The sequence below is a fragment of the Monodon monoceros genome, unplaced genomic scaffold (assembly GCF_005190385.1).
Source record: "Monodon monoceros isolate NGI ecotype Baffin Bay Population unplaced genomic scaffold, NGI_Narwhal_1 Super_Scaffold_1, whole genome shotgun sequence".
In the NCBI taxonomy this organism is placed as follows: Eukaryota; Metazoa; Chordata; class Mammalia; order Artiodactyla; family Monodontidae; genus Monodon; species Monodon monoceros.
In genome coordinates this window covers 52,914,405-52,934,787 of record NW_021703765.1, presented here as the reverse complement: position 1 = coordinate 52,934,787, position 20,383 = coordinate 52,914,405, and the positions used below count along the sequence as shown (strand labels likewise).

The 20,383-nt window shown below is 41.1% G+C and overlaps 1 pseudogene; it reads right to left on the bottom strand.

The window, feature by feature from the left end:
* Positions 1-17,518: 17,518 nt before the first annotated feature.
* On the bottom strand, positions 17,519-17,827 carry LOC114901228 (annotated as a pseudogene).
* Between the last annotated feature and the right edge of the window lie 2,556 nt (positions 17,828-20,383).

The window sequence follows — 20,383 nt, the reverse complement described above, 5'->3', positions numbered from 1 at the left end:
AAAACTTCTAGAGATTATTAGAATTTTCTTACGGGGGTAGTGCAAGTTAGTTGTGTGTGATAACTTTCAAAGCACTGAAGGTTGTCAAGTCTGAAACTGTATTTCAGTTGTACCCCAATGTAATGCCTTTGAATTCATCCCTGATTGTGGCTGAGTGTCATTTTTCCTTTCTGTAAACAGACATATTCCTACCAACTGTGTTCACGAAAGTCTGGGAAGCTAGATGCAAAATAACATAGGTGATAGTCAACACATATTTTTGCCTGAAGCAATATCAAGATGAAGTATGGCACTCTGCCCTTTTTGAAGGAGTAGCAAGTAGCTGTTAGGATGAACTCTACTAGATCAGAGAGAAAATCTACAATGAGATTTTAACCTGAGAAATCTGTTAAACAGATCAGTGCATGATCTGTTTTTCCTTTTAACCTGGGTTTTCTGAGAGCTGCCCTGTAACTCACTGTTCAACTCTCAGGACACAATGTAGCGAGTGAAGTATCCATTGTGTCTTCAACTGTATCAGTTAAATCGCAGAAGATGGCCGCATTAGGGCAAATTTTCTGAAATTAAATGAGGGCCTGAAACCCAATGCAAATGGAAGGTGGGTCTTGATGGTCCTTAGCAGCATAAGTAAATCTGGTTAATTGTTAAACTTCCAAAGTTATCATAGAATTAAATCAACAGGCTGATAAATGCAAAACATCAAACAAAGATGAAAGGAACCTCTCTGTTGAGCTAAATACAAGGAAATACATAAAGATCGATAATCTTACATCATTTAATTCTGACCTTCAAATCTACCTGTCACCATATTTTTATGTACAACTGACAAAAAATGTAAAAGATTGGTAATGCCCAGTGTTGGTAAGGGTAGGAAGAAATAGGCACTTGAACACAGCCTTGGTTGAAAGATAAATTGGTAAACATTTAGGAAGAGTAATTTCAGAGTCTACCAAAATTTAAAATGCACTTATCATTTGATCTGGTAATTCTACTACTGGAAATTTACCTATGGTATATATTATATTTGCAAAAGTCTGCTTCTTTATATGCATAGAGAGATGTTCATTACAGCATTAATTGCAATGACATATTCTGGCAATAACCCAGAAACCTATTAGTAGGAAACTGATTAAATAAATCATGATGAACAATGAAATAACGTGCAGCTGTTAAGAAGAATGAGGTAAGTTTGTATGTTTCATGTGCAAGATCTCCAAGATATGTTATTAAGTGGAAAAGAAGGGCAAAATATAAACAGTAGTCAGTATGCCATTTGTGTAAACATTTTAAAGTCTATATACATATACATTGATCCTTGCATAAAAATTTCTTGGAGGATAGGTAATTATACTAAGGATATTTGGTCAATATAGGTTAGGGGACTAGAAGTTGGTGGAGAGGGAGATTACATTTTATATCTTTCTGTGCTGTTTGAAGTTTTTGTTTTTTTACCATGTACATCTTTATATTTTTTTAATCACCTTTCCCTTAGTTAACTGTCCAATACAGCAAATCAGAGTGTTTATAAAATTCAAAATTGTATAGTCTCATAATTTTAGAGTTGTGACCCCTTTTCGTAAGTAAGAAAATGGAGGGCCAGAAATCGAGAGTCCAGGCGACTTAGGCAAAGTGGCTGAGCAAGCTGGTGACCGGGCCAGGAGAAGTCTAGTTCCCTGGCCCCCGGTCAAGTGACTGACCATTGCACTTTGCTACTTTGATGTTGTCTCTGGGGAATTGCTCCAAAAGCACCTGAAAATTCAATCAATTTAGGTCTCTGTTAAATAACCACTTCCTGAAAAACATCATACTTTCACATATGTTGAATAACGGCCTCATAGCTATTAAAAGTTTTTACTGGGCTTCCCTGGTGGCGCAGTGGTTGAGGGTCCGCCTGCCGATGAAGGGGACACGGGTTCGTGCCCCAGTCCGGGAGGATCCCGCATGCCGCGGAGCAGCTGGGCCCCGTGAGCCATGGCCGCTGAGCCTGCGCGTCCGGAGCCTGTGCTCTGCGACGGGAGAGGCCACAACAGTGAGACGTCTGCGTACCGCAAAAAAAAAAAAAAATCCTCTTATTATCTTCCTTCCTCACTGTGTTTTCTTAAAAATTATTGTGTGAAAGACCTTTCATTTAATACCTCTCTTCTAAACGGGGAATTTTTCTTAGCTTCTCTTTTTATAGTTTATTAGTGCTTGAACTTTTGGCATGCTCTAGAGATCAGAGAAAACTACACGGAAGGAGGAAAAGCATTACAGAGGGCCATTGTTTTTTGTTTTTTTTTTTAAGTCTTAAGGTCTATGTTCCCTACCTGCTGTATTTCTCACTGCTTTTACTTGGAATCAATGCCTACCTTTATGTAGTCACCAAAATGGGTGTATAGCCTATAACATCTAAGAATACACATATTGCAACATTATTTTTTCTTATTTAACACTAAAGAATAAATGCAGTAAGATTGCAGAGTTGAGTATAAAGACTTTAGGGAGAAAAGCAGACCTTGAAATGGATTTTTTTTAAAGTTTGGGGGCAATTACTGTGGAGTCCCAAAGCACCAACTTAAAGGATGTTGAAAATGAACCGTCTTCCAAAGGGAGTGCCTGGTATGGGGTGCTAGTGGACTGGGGGTAGGGGAGTTCCAAATCGGGTACAGCCCGGCCCAGAGTTCTGATGTTGTTTCCAGCCGGCCATTGGCTGACCTCGTGTGATTCCACCTACCTAGAGCAGATCTCTTCTCGCGGTGTGGGGATGTGAGCATGGAGAAAATTCCAACTTGCTAAAGGAAGCTAAGGGGGCTGGAGATGGCAGTGGAGACAGCTGTGCCTCTTGCAGACAGTAACCCTATCCCCAGCCTCTTAGGGTCAGAGAGCTGGGACTTGAATAAAAAAGCTTAAGAAGCACTTGGATACAAACTTCCTGCAGTGTTGTAGTGAATGATAAAGATCAAATTCACCATTGATCTGGTGTAAAACTATAACATCAAAAGACCAAATGATTGAAGCAAAAATGACAATTGATATTTATTTAAAATCTATAATTTCCCCACTGCACTACACCCTTTAAACTACTCTTTACAAATATTTTTTGACACTGCTTAAAAATAAATACAAACATTCCAGAGTGGTCAAAGAAAATCAGAATGCTCACGATTAGAGATGAAACCTCAGGTTGACACAAAATGATGTTTTGCTCTAGAAATGAGAATTAGGAGTGATAGGCAAATGCTGAAAAGCCACGTCTTTTTTTTTTAAACTTTTTATACAGCAGGTTCTTATTAGTTATCCATTTTATACATATTAGTGTATATATGTCAATCCCAAAGGCCACGTCTTTTCATAGTGAGCCCGCAAGGTGCAGGAGCTGGCTTGCAGCAGGGAGCAGAGTTGCCCTCCTGCTTCTGCTCTCACAGAGGTACGAAGTCTCCCCAGATCAAGGTTGACCATTGCAAGGCTCGAACTAATCACAACTCTGCTTGCTATTCAGTTTCCTGTAAATTGAGATTTCTGAGTTTGAGACAAAACAAAGACTTCAACTCCTCTCTCATGATCGGGGTGGGCATTCAAATGAAAACCAGAATGACCAATACATTCCCTGAGAATTTACATTTTCTGGATAAAGGGTGAAAAAAGAAAAGAAAAAACTCTGCCTACCTCTACACATCCAAAATATGGATATAAAGTGACAGCCCTACCCAACCACCCAAAAAAAAGCAAAGCTACTGAACAATGTTAGTGAAAAATCAAATTGCTGTGGTCACCAACCACGTTTTGGTACATCTGTGTGACCAGCCCAAAGCGTAGTAGAGGTAAGAGAAGCAGAGAGACACAAGAGGAAGGTGCAATTTTGTGCATCTCCTCAGGATTGTGGGCAAGAAAGTGAGTAAGCAATATTTGACCGCTGTTTGGGTGCTGAGGCCAGTATTATAATTTGGGGGGCAGAATGTGTGTCCCATTAAAAAGAGGAGGGCAGGGCTTCCCTGGCAGTCCAGTGGTTAAGGCCCTGTGCTTCCAGTGCACGGGGCGCAGATTCTATCCCTAGTCAGGGAACTAAGATCCCACATTCAGCCGGGAGCGGACAAAAAAAAAGCAGAGGTGGGCGGGGGAGCAAAGGAAGGACATTTTCATGCCAAAGTGGAGTCTAATTTTGAAATAAATATCTCTACTTCTATGTAGTGCTTACCTGTGTTTAAGCAAGGGTTATTATTAGTTAGGGCTCAATAAATGTTAGTTATAATTATTATATTTACTAGTATTAGTACTCTAATCCAGCCTTTGAAATGAGCCAGATTATCATTGCAGGCCAGTCTGATTTTTTTTTTAGGAGATGGCTGTCAGGAGGAAAATACAAAAGATGAGTATAATGCGATAAAATCCATCGGAAAAATAGTTTCTGAAGCGTCCCTGAAGGTCTATTTTAAAGTGTCATAAATGTCTTTATTTATTGAGTAAAAATACTTATGGATCACCATAACTGACAGAGCTAGGAGCTGAGAAACAGCCGACAGCACAAGAGAAGAGGATGTTATTACATTTGGTAAAACTTTAATTTTATAAATGATCCGGTAATTAGTTTCCTAAGAAAAAATTAATTGTGTATCTTCAGACAAGTAAGAGTCATGAGATGTCAGCCTGGATGACCAGAGCTTCCAGGAGGGGGACATGGGGGCCATAAAGAGATGTTTTTTTCTTATTCTGATAAATTTATCCAAACAATTTGCAATGACATATTTTGTCTCTATCTAGGGATATTTGAAGGAGACTTTAGACTAAGATGAAAAACTTGTGAAGATAGGTCCCAGAATCTCCCCGCAAATTAAATGAAGTAAACAAAGAGAAGAAAGACACAGAAAGCTGTATTTGAAGCCCCTCCTTCCCTACTGCAGGTTTTCCTAACCCACGTGTTTCACTTATCTTTTTGTTCCTCCATCGGTAGGGGTGAGGCATGGGTGCCAGGGAGAGGCTATCAGCAGATGGAGCAGAGATGAAGAGGGGGAAATAAATGTCTACATTTTTTCTGGGTCAGAAGCAAAAGCTTCATGGATCTACTCTGAACTGGAGAGCAGCTAGAATCCAAGAGTATTTACTGCCAGTAAAGTGTAATGAATTTTGGTGCAGGAGTTTTAACCCAAGGACAGCAAAAAGAGCCACCACCAGGGCCACCAGCATGAGAGCCTGAGGCCCCAGGTGAAGCTCCTCCGCTTCTCCCACCACTGCCCCCCCCCAAATATTAAGTACTTTGAGATGATAAAAATCTCAAGAGTGGGACAAGAGTGATTATTCAATAAATGATGTTAATCCAACCAGCTAAGTAATTAGGGGAAAAAAATAAGTTTCAATTTCTGCCTTATTCCAAACTAAATTCAAGGCAGAATTTTATGTAGAATATAAAGCAATAAAAATGCTGGAATAAAATGTGTGTGAGAGCTTCCCTGGTGGCACAGTGGTTGAGAGTCCGCCTGCTGATGCAGGGGACACGGGTTCGTGCCCCGGTCCGGGAGGATCCCACATGCCACGGAGCGGCTGGGCCCGTGAGCCATGGCCGCTGAGCCTGTGCGTCCGGAGCCTGTGCTCCGCGGCGGGAGATGCCACAGCAGTGAGAGGCCCGCGTACCGCAAAAAACCCCAAAAAAACAAAAAAAAAGTGTGTGAAAATTGTAAATATATAATTTTGATGTAGGGATTCTTTCTGAGCAGAGCACAGCAGCACAAGCCAAAAACATAGAAGACATGCATTTAATTTGATAAAAATGTAAGGTTTCTATCTGGCTAAAAATCACATACAGTTTTTTCTTAAAAAAGGAACAAAATTAAGGAAATATTTGCCACACTTTACTGAAAATGGCTAATGTCATCAACAGATATAAAAATCATTACTTTTTAAAAGCTTGACAAATGTCGGTTTGTGGAACGTGTGAGTAACCACACTACCAACTCCTAAAAACGTTTTCTGTTTCGTTTTGTTTTGTTTTGCTTTATGGATATATAGTTGACATATAATAAACTGCATATATTTAAACAATTTGGTCACTTTTTAAAAAATTTTTTATTGGGCTATAATTTACAATGTTGTATTAGTTTCAGGTGTACAGCAAAGTGAATCAGTTATACATATACATATATCCACTCTTTTTTAGATTCTTTTCCCGTATAGGCCATTACAGAGTATTGAGTAGAGTTCCCTGTGCTACACAGTAGGTCCATATTAGTTATCCATTTTATGTATAGTACTGTGTATGTGTTAATCCCAATCTTCCAATTTATCCCTCCCCTGCTTACTCCCCAGTAACTATGAATTTATTTTTTACATCTGTAACTCCATTTCTGTTTTGTAGATAAGTTCATTTGTAGCCTGATCAGTTTTGACACAGTCTAAACTCATGAAACCGTGACCACATGAAAATGGTGAAGATACCTGTCACCTCCAAAGTTTCTTGTGTCTCTGTAACTTCTCCCTCCCTTATTCTTCCTCCCCATTCCCAGTCCCCAGGCAACCAGCGATTTGCTTTTTCTTCCTATAGATTAGTTTGCATTTTTATAGTTTTATATAAATTGAATTAAACAGTAGATACACTTTGTTGTCTGGCTTCTTTAACTCTGCATAAATATTTTGAGATCCATCTATGTTGTTATTTGTATCAATAGTTCATTCTTTTTTTTATTGTTGATTTGTGTTCCACTGTACAAATGCTATACACATTGTTTAGCCATTCACCTGTTGCTAGTCACTGGGTGGTGTTTCCAGTTTGGAGCTGTTACAAATGGTGCTGTGAATGTCAGTTTACAAGTCTGGTGTGGACACAGGATTTATTTCTCTTGGATAAGTACCTCGGGGTGGTATATCCTGATACGGAAGGATATCCAAGGTATATGACTCATTAAAAAATAAATATAGCATGAATACTTTGGTCTCACTCATGTACATTTAAAAAATACACATGATTTTATATATGTTTCAACACCAACTTCATAGTTTGGCTGAATTCCAAAAGGAGGGCTGTTAAAAATCAGTGTTCAGTTAAAACTAAGACTGGAACAGATTATACCATCATAGAATGAATTTCATTCCAGACTTATTTTTATAACTTCAAATACTGTTAAAACTGTACTAGTCACATCTTTAAAGATTGCCATCATGGTACATGAACAGTGGTTCCACAGCATGGTCAGCTGGTGAGCAGCTCCTGTGGTCATCGAATTGCACATTTCCAACAGGTAAATAGCTCTTTCAACCGGCATCTTTAATGACATCTTTCCTTCCCTCCCCTCCTTCGTTCCTCCCTCCCTCCCTTCCTTCCTTCCTTCCTTCCTTCCTTTTTTCATCACAGTAGAATACAATTCAGGAAGTCATTTTTCAGTAACATGCTTTCTAGAAGGAACTTTGTGCCTAAGATTCATAGATTGGTCAACTTTCCAGAATCTTTTTACTTCAGTTATTGAAAATGGTTGGCAATGAATAGGAGTTACTTCAACAAGCTTCTGTTTAAGTTTTTGAGTTCGATAGACTTAAAGCTGTGAAGGATTGTCTTCTTAAAGTAGTCTCATAGAATCTTTTTAAACTGGTGGTAAAACACACATAACATAAAGTTTACTAGCTTAGCCATTTGTGTAAGGATACAGTTCAGTGGCCTTAAGTACATTCACATTGTTGTGCAACCATCACCACCATCCATCTCCAGAATTTTATCATCTTGTAAAACTGAAACTCTGTAACTGATTAAACAATAACATCCCAATCCTCTTTCCTCACAGCCCCTGGCAACCACGGTTCTACTTCCCATCTCTGTGAATATCTCTACTCTAGGGACTTCATCATATAAATGAAATAATACAGTATTTGTCTTTTTGTGGCTGGCTTATTTCACTGAGTGTAATGGTCTCAGGGTTCATCCATGGAGTCTGCCCTGTTGAATTAGAAGAGTGAGAACAAAATTTGAGGTCCCTCCTTTTTCTTATACTTGTATACACTCTTTCTTATGTCTAAATATATACTTCTATACATTCTTTCTTATGTCTAAATATATACGGCTATTGTTACATGTGATTTTGGAGTTTTTCTTCTTTGGAAAGTCTGAACTGATAACAAAGCTAACATTCTGCATTTGATTCATTTTTAGAAGATGTGAGGAATTCCCAAATGAATTTATTTTTTCTTGAAATGATCATGGCCCAACTGGAATTAAATAACAAATAATTAAAATTCTTAAGGGTTATTTTGTTCATTCACTTCAAACAAGTCTACAGATACTAGAATTTTGATACTCTAATCTCCATTGCTGTCCTTGTATTGATACTTAATTTTTATTTTTTATTTTTATTTTTTTTTGATACTTAATTTTTAAATAAACATTTGTGAACTCAAAAAGGACTTTTTAATCTTTCCTAAAGTTATCGAACTCTGTCTTAGTATTTGCACTGATGATCTATTGTCTCATTTACTTAACTATTTGAAAATTCTAAATGATGGCTTTTGTTCACAAACTTAACAGCTTTTACATTGGTTATTTCAACATTTTTCCTTTGCATTGGTAAATTCAAACTTATACTTTAACTGAAAGAATTTCAACATAAAACACTTGGGGTGACAGTTCTCTCTAAATTACATCTAGAATGCTCCTACGTTTAAAAGTGATTGTTCAGATGACAACAATCAATGACTTGCCTTGTGTGGATGGACGGTCTTACGCTGATTAGTTAGCTATGGTGATAGCCTAATCATAGATGGACAACATTTTCCATAACAGGCCAGACAGGAAGTATTTTAGGCTTTGCAGGCCAGTTTCTATTGCAACTACTCAACTCTGCCACCTAGTTTAAAAGCAGCTATCGACAATTACCTCAACAAATGGGTGTGATAGGTTGCAATAAAACTTTATTTACAAAAACAGAAAAGAAGCTGGACTTGGCTTGAAGGTGGTAAATTGCAGACCCCCTGATGTAGATGCTAATTGATCACGCACAAGACTAAGCATGCCAGGACTGACAGTAAGTTGGCATTTGACTATTCAGTCTTCCACAGGCCAAAGATGAAGCCAAATAGCAGAATTTGTCTGAACACTGAGACCAAACTGAACTACAGAGCTTCCAGAATATAAACCCGAATGTGCATTACAAAACATTTGGGAAGATAAACAAATAATTGTCAGTCTTAATTTTCCCTGGGAGTGGAAAGGAGGCAGGGGTAGGGAAACTTTTCCTTCTGCTTTTACATCCTTATTTACTCTGTGAATCTTTTATCACGTGCATTTTATTACTTTAAATTTAAAAGACATTTTCCTCACTCAATGATTTGGGAAATATAGAATCAGAGTTTGAATCAAACAAATACTTGCTGTTGTGACACTTTCTTTTTAAGTAGAAGATTAAAATTAGCCGACTTTCTGAAATTCTCCTGTGATGATCGTAGGTGGCAACTCATATCAGGATAATATGACTTAGTCTTTTTTCTGGCACACGGCAGTCGTTGCAAGATCAACCTACGATGCCAGTCTATGTGCCTAAAAGGCTAGAAGATGTATAAACAAGGAACATATTGGACTAAATAATATCAAAAGTCATGAAATGTTTAATTTGATTCATTGATTCTGTTTTTAGTCTTCGCTTATCACAGTGATCACATTCTTGACAACAGATTTTTTCCAAAAATGACATTATAATTCATGATAATATTGTGGTATGAGGCAGAATATTTATCAACAAACCTTGGAAAAATATTAGTGACTGAAGTGTCTTGAGTACTTATAATGACGCTATGCTAAGTGCTTACCATGGATTATAATAATCAATGCTCACAACATCCTTACAAATTGGGTGCTAATATTATCCCCATTTTACAGATGATAAAAATGAGGCTTAAAGAGGTTTACATTTTTGTGGAAAATGGTACAGTAGTGATTTCTGAGATTCGAACCTAAGGAGTCTGATTTGAGTCCTTCCTCTTACTCTTGATATATGACCCAACGGGAGAGGATAGAGTGAATCATTCAGAAAACATTTCAACTTGGCCGTGGAATGTACTCTATGACTTCCCAGTGGGTAAGGAGGTGGGAAGATGACACCAGAGTCACCCCCTACATGTTATTGCCTTAGAATATTGACAAAAGTTGGCATTCCATTTCTGCCCAAATGTCATCTGGGCTCAAGGGGAAAACAGTTAGTACTTTTCAGAGCATCTGTAAAACTTGTTCCGGCTTTAAAATTCACTGGTGTTACAGGACCCGCTAACTGAAGAGTAATTGTATTGAAAAAAATCAACGTCCTCAATTCAATTCCTCCTGTAACCTCAGTTTTCTAGTGCAGCAGAAACACTACACGTTTTCTGAAAATGCTTGGGAATGCCAATAAACACACGATTAGAAGCAGGCTGAACTGGTGTGAGGGCCAGATGTGACAAAGGAAAAGAAACACGCAAGATGAGAAGGAAGTGACGAGTGGCCAGGCCAAGGAAAGAGGAAAAGGAATCTTAATGAGAGAGGATGAAGCAGCATGTGTGGTTGGCATGTGTAGCTGAAAGAGGAACTAATGTGAACATTCTAACAAGGAGGGTCCCTCAAATCCTTGCAAGTCCATGTTTGCCTCTGGATGACTCAGCCCATATAAGGATAATATTCACAACCAAGCCAAGTTGCTACCAGCTAGAGCTGTGTGAGACAGCCAAGCCAATGAGACAGGAAGGTCAAGCCCATGATAGCCCAGCAAACTCTCCCCGTTGTGCTAGAAGGTTCCTCTGTCTTTTACTTTTTTTCTCTTTTTGGTGAGGTCTGGCTGAAAACAGAGTAGTGAAACTTGTAAATAATTTACAAAATTTATTTCCATTTTTCTTGTCTGAAGTCCAATTCCTTCAGAGCCTGGCAACTCTATGGTCATCTAATTAATCTGAAAATCCAGCATAATTGATATGGGAATGGTGCCATGTATAGGAGTGTAAACACCACACTTTTCAGAGTTTAAATTCGTCGGAGCTCTTAACCACTGGGCTTTAATGTCTCAGCCATTAAATTAAACACCGTGTAATCAGACGACCACGTGCCCACCAAGAATGAAAGCACTAGGTGATATTTTATCCTAGGGCTACCTAGCATTTGGTCAATGGGTACTTCAGGGCATTCACTGGCAGGAAAGATGGCGAATATATATATATATATATACACACACACACACACACACACACACACACACACACACAGAGCAATGTGTGGCATCCGATATAGTTCAGTGGTTTCTAGACCCACTCTACATCAGAGTCTTCAGAGGGTGCCTGCCAAGCATATTCCAAGGCTCTTTCTCCAGAGATTCTGATTTGATGTGTCAGAACAGGAAACTGTTTTTAGCAAGCCCCCATGTGCTTCTGGGATTTTGGACTGGCTTTTGAGAATGGCTGTGTGTGACAGATCTTCACAACCTCTGCCCCACTCTTATCACCCAGCCTCACCCAGCCTCATTCCCCTATCCAAGGGCCCTTACTTCTACCCAAGTCAGCTGCTTCTCTTCTTGTCTTCCGCCTAATCTAGGCTGTCTTCCATGTCTTGTTGGTATGTCCTCCAACTTTACAACCACTGGATATATCCCCTCCTTTCCCTAAAAAGTACTTTTACTGAGTGCCATTGGAATACATTGGGCATAAACTTTAAATGGGAGAGAACATAGAAAAGGGTTGGGAGGGTGAGAAAAATACTACTGGAAAACTTTCAGATTGCTTAAGTATACATTTTTGAAGGAGCATTAAAAGTTACACAACAGGTTGCTTTACACACAATGGGCTTCCCCTTCATCCAGATGGCCTGACCACCAGTTGAGAGGGGACAGAGAAACATGGTTATGACATCATGGGGATGCAATCATCAAAATCCAGACTGTAGAGAGCTCCAGAGTTTGCTAGTCTGAGTGTGGTTCACGGACCACCAGCAGCATCCACTTCACCTGGGGGCTTGCTGAAAATGCAGAATCTTGGGCCCCACACCAAATTTTCTTTTTTTTAAAATAAATTTATTTGTTTGTTTTTATTTTTGGCTGCGTTGGGTCGTCGTTGCTGTGCAGGCTTTCTCTAGTTGTGGCGAGTGGGAGCTACTCTTCATTGCAGTGCACGGGCTTCTCATTGCGGTGGCTTCTCTTGTTGCAGAGCACGGGCTGTAGGTGCACAGGCTTCAGTAGTTGTGGCACGCTGGCTCAGCAGTTGTGGTTCGCGGGCTCTAGAGTGCAGGCTCAGTAGCTGTGGCACACGTTGCTCTGTGGCATGTGGAATCTTCCCAGGCCAGGGCTCGAACCTGTGTCCCTTGCATTGGCAGGTGGATTCTTAACCACTGAACCACCAAGGAAGCCCCCAAATTTTCTTTCTAAAGCAGAATCTACTTTTAAAATTAGATGCCCTAGGCGGAGGGTGGGATGAATTGGGAGATTGGGATTGACATATACACACTATTGGTACTATGCATAAAATAGATAACAAATAAGAACCTACTGTATAGCACAGGGAACTCTACTCAGTGCTCTATGATGACCTAATGGGAAGGAAATACAAAAAAGGGGATATACGTATATGTATAACTGATTCACTTTGCTGTACAGCAGAAACTAACACAATATTGTAAAGCAATTATACTCTAATAAAAATTAATTTAAGAATTGTAAAAATTAAAAATGCATTTATATAAGCAAAAAAAAAAAATCCCCTAGCGATTTGTGTGTAAAGTTTGAGAATACAACTCTACTGGAAAAGACACTCAGTATCTTTTATAAATAAATTGCAATAAAAGAGAGAGAGAGAGAAGGAGACCTACAGATGAAAAGAGATTAAGAGGTCTGTTGATAAGATGCAATGTGGGGGGACTTGTTTGGATTTGAACAAACCAGATATAAAAAAATTTTTTGAGATGGTAGGGGAAATTTGAACACTGACTATTAGTATGCAATGATATTAGGGAATCACTGTCAATTTTTAAAAATAAATTAATGGTATTGTAGTTATTAGCAAGAAAGAAGAGGCTTATCTTTTAGAGAGATCTACTTTAATATTTATGGATGAAATCCTATCACAACAGGGATTTGCTTCAAAGTAATCCCACAGTGGAGGTTATGGATGAAACAAGATTGGCCATGAGTTGATTACTGTTGTAGCTAGGTGATGCCCACAGTGGGAGGTTACTATATTATTTTCTCTTTGCAGTGCAATCCTAACACTGAGTACCTGAATTCAGGTTAAATTTCACAGTGTAAGGGTACATTCCTTCACAAGACACCGCCTCACTTCAGACACCAGCCATAAGGTCGAGGGTCCCCCGGTCACCCATGCTCCTGACCACTGGCTACAAATTCACGGGTTTCCATTACCCCCTCAGATTCAACAATTTGCTGGAATGACTCAGAGCTCAGGAAAGCACTATACTTATGATTACAGTTTCATGATAAAAGATACAACTCAAGACCAGCCAAATGAGGAGACACACAGGGCAATGTCGGGAGGGTCTTGAATGCAAAGCTTCCGTGTCCTTAGGAAGCATCACCCTCCTGGCTCATTGATACAGGATTACCAACCAGGAAAGTCAGCAGAGCTTCCATGTGCAAAGCTTTTATTGGGGTTTCATTTTGTAGGCATGATTGATTGAATCACTGGCCATGTGGTTGAACTCAGTCTTCAGCCCTCCTCACCCTCCCTGGAGGTCAAATGTTGGGTTGATATCATGTGGCTCAAAATCCTAACCCTCTAATCATAAGGCTGATCTTTCTGACGCGGACAGCCCCTGTCCTGAGTCATGTCATTAGCATAAACTCAAGCATGGTCTCCGGAGATTATATTATAGGAGTTTGGCCTTACACATTTGTTGGGACTGGTTAAACAATCTCTGTAAGTCTTCTCACTGATGCTGGAGCCTGGAGTCTAGATGGTGGGGGGTTACGAAGGGAAAATGGATGTAAATTGAGGAAGATCAAGAACGTGCTGCAACCCAGGACACACTGAAACCCATGATGATTGACATTGCCCTTCCTCATGCAACTGAACATAGGCACCTGGTTCAGGGGAAGTAGAGCTGGTGCCACTGCTGCTTCATGCTGACGAGGTGAGTCAGCACATTGGCAGCAACGTGTGTGAGCTACAGAACGGCTGCCCTTTCCTGTCTGCCTTCCAAATCCCACAAGAATCTCCCTTGGGACCCACCATAACCCAAAATATACATGAAATGAAATTCTAGGGAAGGTAGTTCAGCATAGCCAAATCGATACATTACAAGGCCACCACACCTTAAAAAAAAGTAAATATTTGTAAATCAACCAGTGCCTGGAAATAATTGTTTAATGGCCAAGCTACTTCACAAAGAAAACTAAGGCATACGTGGTAAACCCAGTCCACCACTGGAAACACACTTGTCCACTATTATTCCTTCTCCCCTCTAGTCTAAGAGGATGAGATCTCTCACCAATGCTCCACCTGATCTGGATTCCATCCTTTTATACTCTCCCAAGGATCATGCTTTGTCAATTAACTTCTCATGTCTCTGGTTGAAACGCCTTATGTTCTGACTTGGTGACTTCAGTTTATTAAAAAAATTTTTTCTTACGATTATCTAAATCCCTCTAGTAAATACTCTTTCTTTCTTTTTTCACAACAGCCAAGTTTCGAGAATGAAAAGTCTACTGGTGCTATTGTCACTTCTATAATATGATTTTATCACGTTATTTGAGAATATTCAATTGTGCTGTAAATAACAAGGGAAACAAACAAGTAGAATAACAGATGAAACTCATAAAACATGTTGAGGAATGATAGCAAATGTGCTAAGTTAGAAATCTGTTAAATATAAATATAAACAGAGCATATGTTTGATAAACATAGACGAAAAGGATGGAACAAACCAGAGCACTACTTGTAGATAGGAAAGGATAGAAGGACCACTTAAACCTAAAACATTAATAAAGCACAGATCATGTATCATCCTTATGCCACATGTAACCTCTGCCCAAGATACACAGATAAATCCATAGCTTTTCAGCAACTTATTGGTGAGTTTCAGTTGTGTCCAAGCTATTTGTCCCTCCATCTCTTGGAAAGAGTAAGCATGTGTTGGCTCCAGATACTTTCAGTCTGTTGAGTCCCCTTGCTCACCCTCAACTCTGGACCTTGTGACCATACTGGCAGCAGGGAATGAAGATGAGAGAGACAGACAGGGACAGACAGAGAGAGAGCTGTGGCTCATACACCCAGCTTGCATCCTATCCTCGTGGTGATAGCATCCTTCATCTCTTTACCTTTGTTTCTTGCTGTGCGTTTTAAATTTATTCAATAAACCTTGTGATTCAAGCATCTTAATTTTTTTTTTTTTTGGCCACGCCACATGGCTCGTGGGATCTTAGTTCCCCCAGCCAGGGATTGAACCTGGGCCCAAAGCAGTGAAAGTGCCAAGTCTTAACCACTGGACCACCAGGGAATTCCCTCAAGCATCTTAATTTTTTTTGTTTTTAATAAATTTATTTATTTATTTTTGGCTGCATTGGGTCTTCATTGCTGCACGCGGGCTTTCTCTGGTTGCGGCGACAGGGAGCTACTCTTCGTTGTGGTGCACGCGCTTCTTATTAAGGTGGCTTCTCTTTGTTGCAGAGCACAGGCTGTAGGTGCGGGGGCTTCAGTAGTTGTGGCACGGGGCTCAGTAGTTGTGGCGCATGGGCTTACTTGCTCCGTGGCGTGTGGGATCTTCCCAGACCAGGGCTCAAACCCGTGTCCTCTGCATTGGAAGGCCGATTCTTAACCACTGCGCCACCAGGGAAGTCCCAAGCATCTTCATTTTTTCTGAGCCTATTTCATGAACTCTTGGACAGCCTTTGTGGTAGTGGGATCGAAGGCAGGGTGGCCAATCTGTTCTGCTTGCCCAAGGACTTTCTCAGTCTTAGCACTAGAAGTCCAGCATCCTGGGAATCCACTCAGTCCTGGGCAAACAGGGACGGTTGGTCACCTGATTGGAGGTAAACTTTGCATCAAATTGACTTCCCACTGCAACAACCTTCTCTTCTCTCCCTTAGGTCCTCAGCGGAGGTGGTCTGGTAATCTACTTTCTAACACCACGCTACCAAAAACATTCTCACTAAGATCACTGGTTACTTTCCTTTTGTCAAATCAGATGGACACCTATTTTATTTCATTGAAGCAATGGACATTTTCATTGTTTCTTCTTTCTTGAGACTCTTTTCTCTTAGCTTCCATCACATCTCTTGCATTACCTAGATGCTTTCCAGAGTGAATGTGGCTCAGATGGCCATCAAGCATCTAAAATCCAAAAAGCTCAAAACTCAACTCTATCTTCTTCCCAAAAGTCTTTCTTCCTGAACTTTCTACCTTTCACTGTTGTATCTCCACCCACCCAGTGACCCAAGTCAGGAGGTAAGTGACCCTAGACCCCTCCCCACCCCCATAGATGTGTTCCGTATTGGTTCCTTTAGGGCTTCTGGAACACCCACCAGCTGCAAGGGTCCCACTAAATCAGGTTCCTATGGTTTCTATCTGCTTGCACTTTCTCCCTACACTCTCCATCCCAGCTGGCTTTATCCCTTACCTGCCTCTTCTTAGTTAACTTTGAGCTACTTACTTACCTAGACATTGATCTGACACGTGCTTGGATACTGTCTGGTCATTTCTCCTAAGCTCCTTTCAGGTAGACCTGCAATGACATCCTAATCCCGTTGTGTCAGGGAAGGAAGGTCACAGAGTTGCCCCTGCTGTTGGTTTCACCTTTGTTCTTCTCTTTTCCTGTAACTGCCACCCCCCTTCACCACCTCATCTCCCCCTTGGCTGAAATGTCGCACAAGCCACTTAACTGGTCTCCCACCTCTAACATTTCCCACCCCAATACCTTCCCTCTACCACTTTCAATTATCTTTGAAAACGCATATCTTGTTAAGTCTTGTCATTCTCCCACTTTGATCCTTTCAAAAATGCCTTAGCCAGACATGTAAAGCCCTTCCTCTTCCCTTTATGCTCCTTACCCTGTCTCAGACTTTATGTTTCTGCCATGCCGGCAATTTGCGGTTCCTGATGAGCTGTGGTCATTTCTCATTTTATGTTACTATCTCATCGTGAAATGCCCTACACCCCTCACAGCAGCCACTCTCCTGTCACCAGCCAGCAATAACACACTCAGTCCCCGTCTCCCATGGGGCCCACAGGCAGACTCCGGCACGCCCGTCCAGTCCCAACTTGGTCACCTATGTGATCAGTACCACCCCTAGTCTGGTTTGGATGCCCTTGTAAATGCTCCTATGCCACCTTGGCCTTAGGTTACATTAACATTCATCAGACTATCACAATCACATATTAAAAAAAAAAAAAGTCTATCTTTCCCACTAGATTGTGAACTTCTTGAGGTCTTGCATCTCCAGAGCAAGTTTTCAGCCTATGGTAGGTTTTCCATACATTTTTGTTTGTTTGTTTGTTTTTGGTTTTGGCCGTTCTATAACTTTCTTGGCCAATCAACATTTAGTTCTCATCTACATCAACTAGCTGTAGATTTTTGAAAAGTGGTGACAGGTACATAGGTAACCAACGTTTAGAGCTTGTTTGGTGAAACTTCATCGTCATCATACTTTCTGGACAACGGCCCATGGATACGGTATGGAACATTCCTTATTCCTTTGGCCCAGACGGCTTTGTTGAGCCTGGCGTCAATGTGTACATCTGGAGTCCCCGTCTCCTTCATTGCAAATTTCCGGATTTCTCTGAGTGCCCGAGAGGCACGCTCCTTGAAACCCATTCCATGGAAGCACCTGTGAATGTTGATGGTGTATTCTCTGGTCACCACCTCGTTGATGGTGAAGCGGCCCTTCTTCTTCTCACCACCCTGCTTTGTGGGAGGCATCCTGCCCTGCCCGGGTTGGAAAGGAATCCATACATGTTTATTAAATGAATAAGTAAGCAAGCAACCCGATTAGGTAACTTATATGAGAGATATGCCATCCGCGTTCTGTCCTCTCACTGGTCTATTTGTTCTGCGCCGGCTGCAAAGAGAGAGAAGGAATCATGCTGGAGACCCTGGGAGGAATTGGAGAGCGCCCTAGAACCGTGTCCCAGGAAACAGATGAGTGCCCGTCTAGTGAACCAAGCAGCAAGGAGTGAACCAAGATGGCACAACCAAAGGGTCCTGTGCATCTGGATGTCTCACCTGCCCTGGATGTCTGAGCAGGGGGCAGAAAGAGGGTCTCCACAAACTGCTGCTGCAGTATGTTCTTCCAAGTCATTCATTTTCTCAATCCCCACTATCCCAGCCTTAGCTCAGTTACTTCCAAGAACATGGGCCTCCCAGCAACAGGGGAAGGAACGTGTAATCCAAGCCCAAATGACACAAACACCAAAATCCCCACCGTCTTTTCCATAGCACGGTTATCTGGATTCAAGAGCCATTTGCCTACGTGGTAACACATCGTTGGCACTTAAACATCTCTGCAGTAAAACCATAGTAAATATTCAAGCCACGTTAATCTCCCTTCAAACTGAAGTGACAGCTAGGGCTTTATTCCTCATGCAAAGGGAGAAATTGCTTTAGGAGACTACTTTTAGGTGTGCCCAGTCTCATAGAATATATTCTTTTGTTATGATGATTATCCAATGTTTTAATTTTTAATGGGAAATACAAGCACAAGTTCCAAATTTTAAGAAGAAATTGTTTACAGCGAAATTAGGTCTCCCTCTTATCCCTGGCCCATGGCTTCCAAATTCCCACCTCTACAGCAACCAACTTCCTGTATGTCTTGCCAGAGACGTTTGATGTATTTATGTTGGCATGAATACACCTGTGCACATGTAGAACACACGCATGTACTGAACTGATTTCTCAATAGGGTATGGACTCTATCTGGACTCTGTTTTAAACTGAGGCCACAGATTTCCTTATCCTCTTGTCATTCCCGGCCTCTGTGACATAATGAAGCACAAAGGTTGGGGACATGCACTTGGCCTCACCTGCACCATCCCGGCCGTCGCTTCTCCGCAGTCAGCAGACGGCTGTGGTGAGCATCTCTTCCACTAGTCAGGAGGTAACCCATTTTGCTGCCTACTTCCAATTTAGCCCCAATGCAAAGAAAGTAGGGCAATGTCTTCGTATTTTCTAAATCAAACACATCTTTTCAAATAAAAGAGAAATATGCCACAGAAGAGTTTCAAAATTGAGGTCTGTTTTGAAATCTTCAAGCAAAGCAGCAAAATGATGAAGTTGACAGACATCTGGAACACAGGTGGTAAAAACGAAGAAAATCACAACAAAAACCATATGCATCAAAAGATGGATCTACACCAAAGAGAAAAGATGAGCAGGAATACTAACATTTTCAATCCCCATGATTGTGGAGGGCGTAGAGATGCTTAGTTTCCGTCTCTTTAAAGCAACCTTGCCTGTTCCCTCTTTGTAATAATTGGATTGCATCCATTTACCTTCCATTTCACTTTATTCACTCAGTTCTCAGCCAGCCGCATCAGCCTGAAGGGCCAGCCTGGATGTGCACATCTTTCCATCATGACCATCGTGGGCTGGCAACGGGTTTGCCTTCCTCCCTTCCCTGAGGAGTACACGAGGGATTTGCTTTGGATCAGCCCGTCAACTGCTGTTCACGGATTGCCGGCTCTGCATGGCCAGACTTTTAGATAGAGGCAGGTTCCTGCTCTAGTTGGGTTGACGTTATATAAAGAGGTCGGGGCTGTAGATTTTTTAACAGGGAAAGAAATGGCCAGGCTCACATACAAGGTAGGGGAAAAAAAAGTTGCACGAATGTGATACAGTTCAGGAAGGAGATTGTTGCAAACACTTAGAGCTGGAACTAAGACCTGAAATGAGGGGGACCTCTCTCGTGGTCCAGTGGGTAAGACTCCACTCTTCCACTGCAGGGGGCATGGGTTCGATCCCTGGTCAGGGAACTAAGATCCCTCATGCTTCTCGGGGCGGCCAATAAATAAATAAAAATGAAAATGTAAAATTAAAAAAAAAAGACATGAAATGAGGGTAGAGCAAGACTGGGACACAAATCTTTCTTGCTTGGGAAGTTTCTCAGAGTCACTGATTAAAATTTGCCATCATGATTGTTTTTTGAGATTGCTGTTATTCCCATGAATGTGGGCATCGTTCTGTGTTTACAGATGCCTGTCTTTGTATTCACCTTCAAGGTTTGGGCATCAAAGGTGTAAAAATACTGTGTGGGGAAAAGGGAGTGGAAGGGAGCTGAATTCAAGGGCAATTTTAAAGCAAAGGGAAAAGCTCTGGAGTTGGGTAGAGCAGCCAACCCTGCTGCCTGATAAACTGGGTGAGGCGGCGGCTGTGGAAGCTAGAAAGAGCCTGGAGTGGGAGGCTGTGATGCCCCCACTGGCTGTGACACCTCAAGGGAGACTTTAGAGATGAGGGGGCTTCCTCTTCGAATCTGAGAAGTGG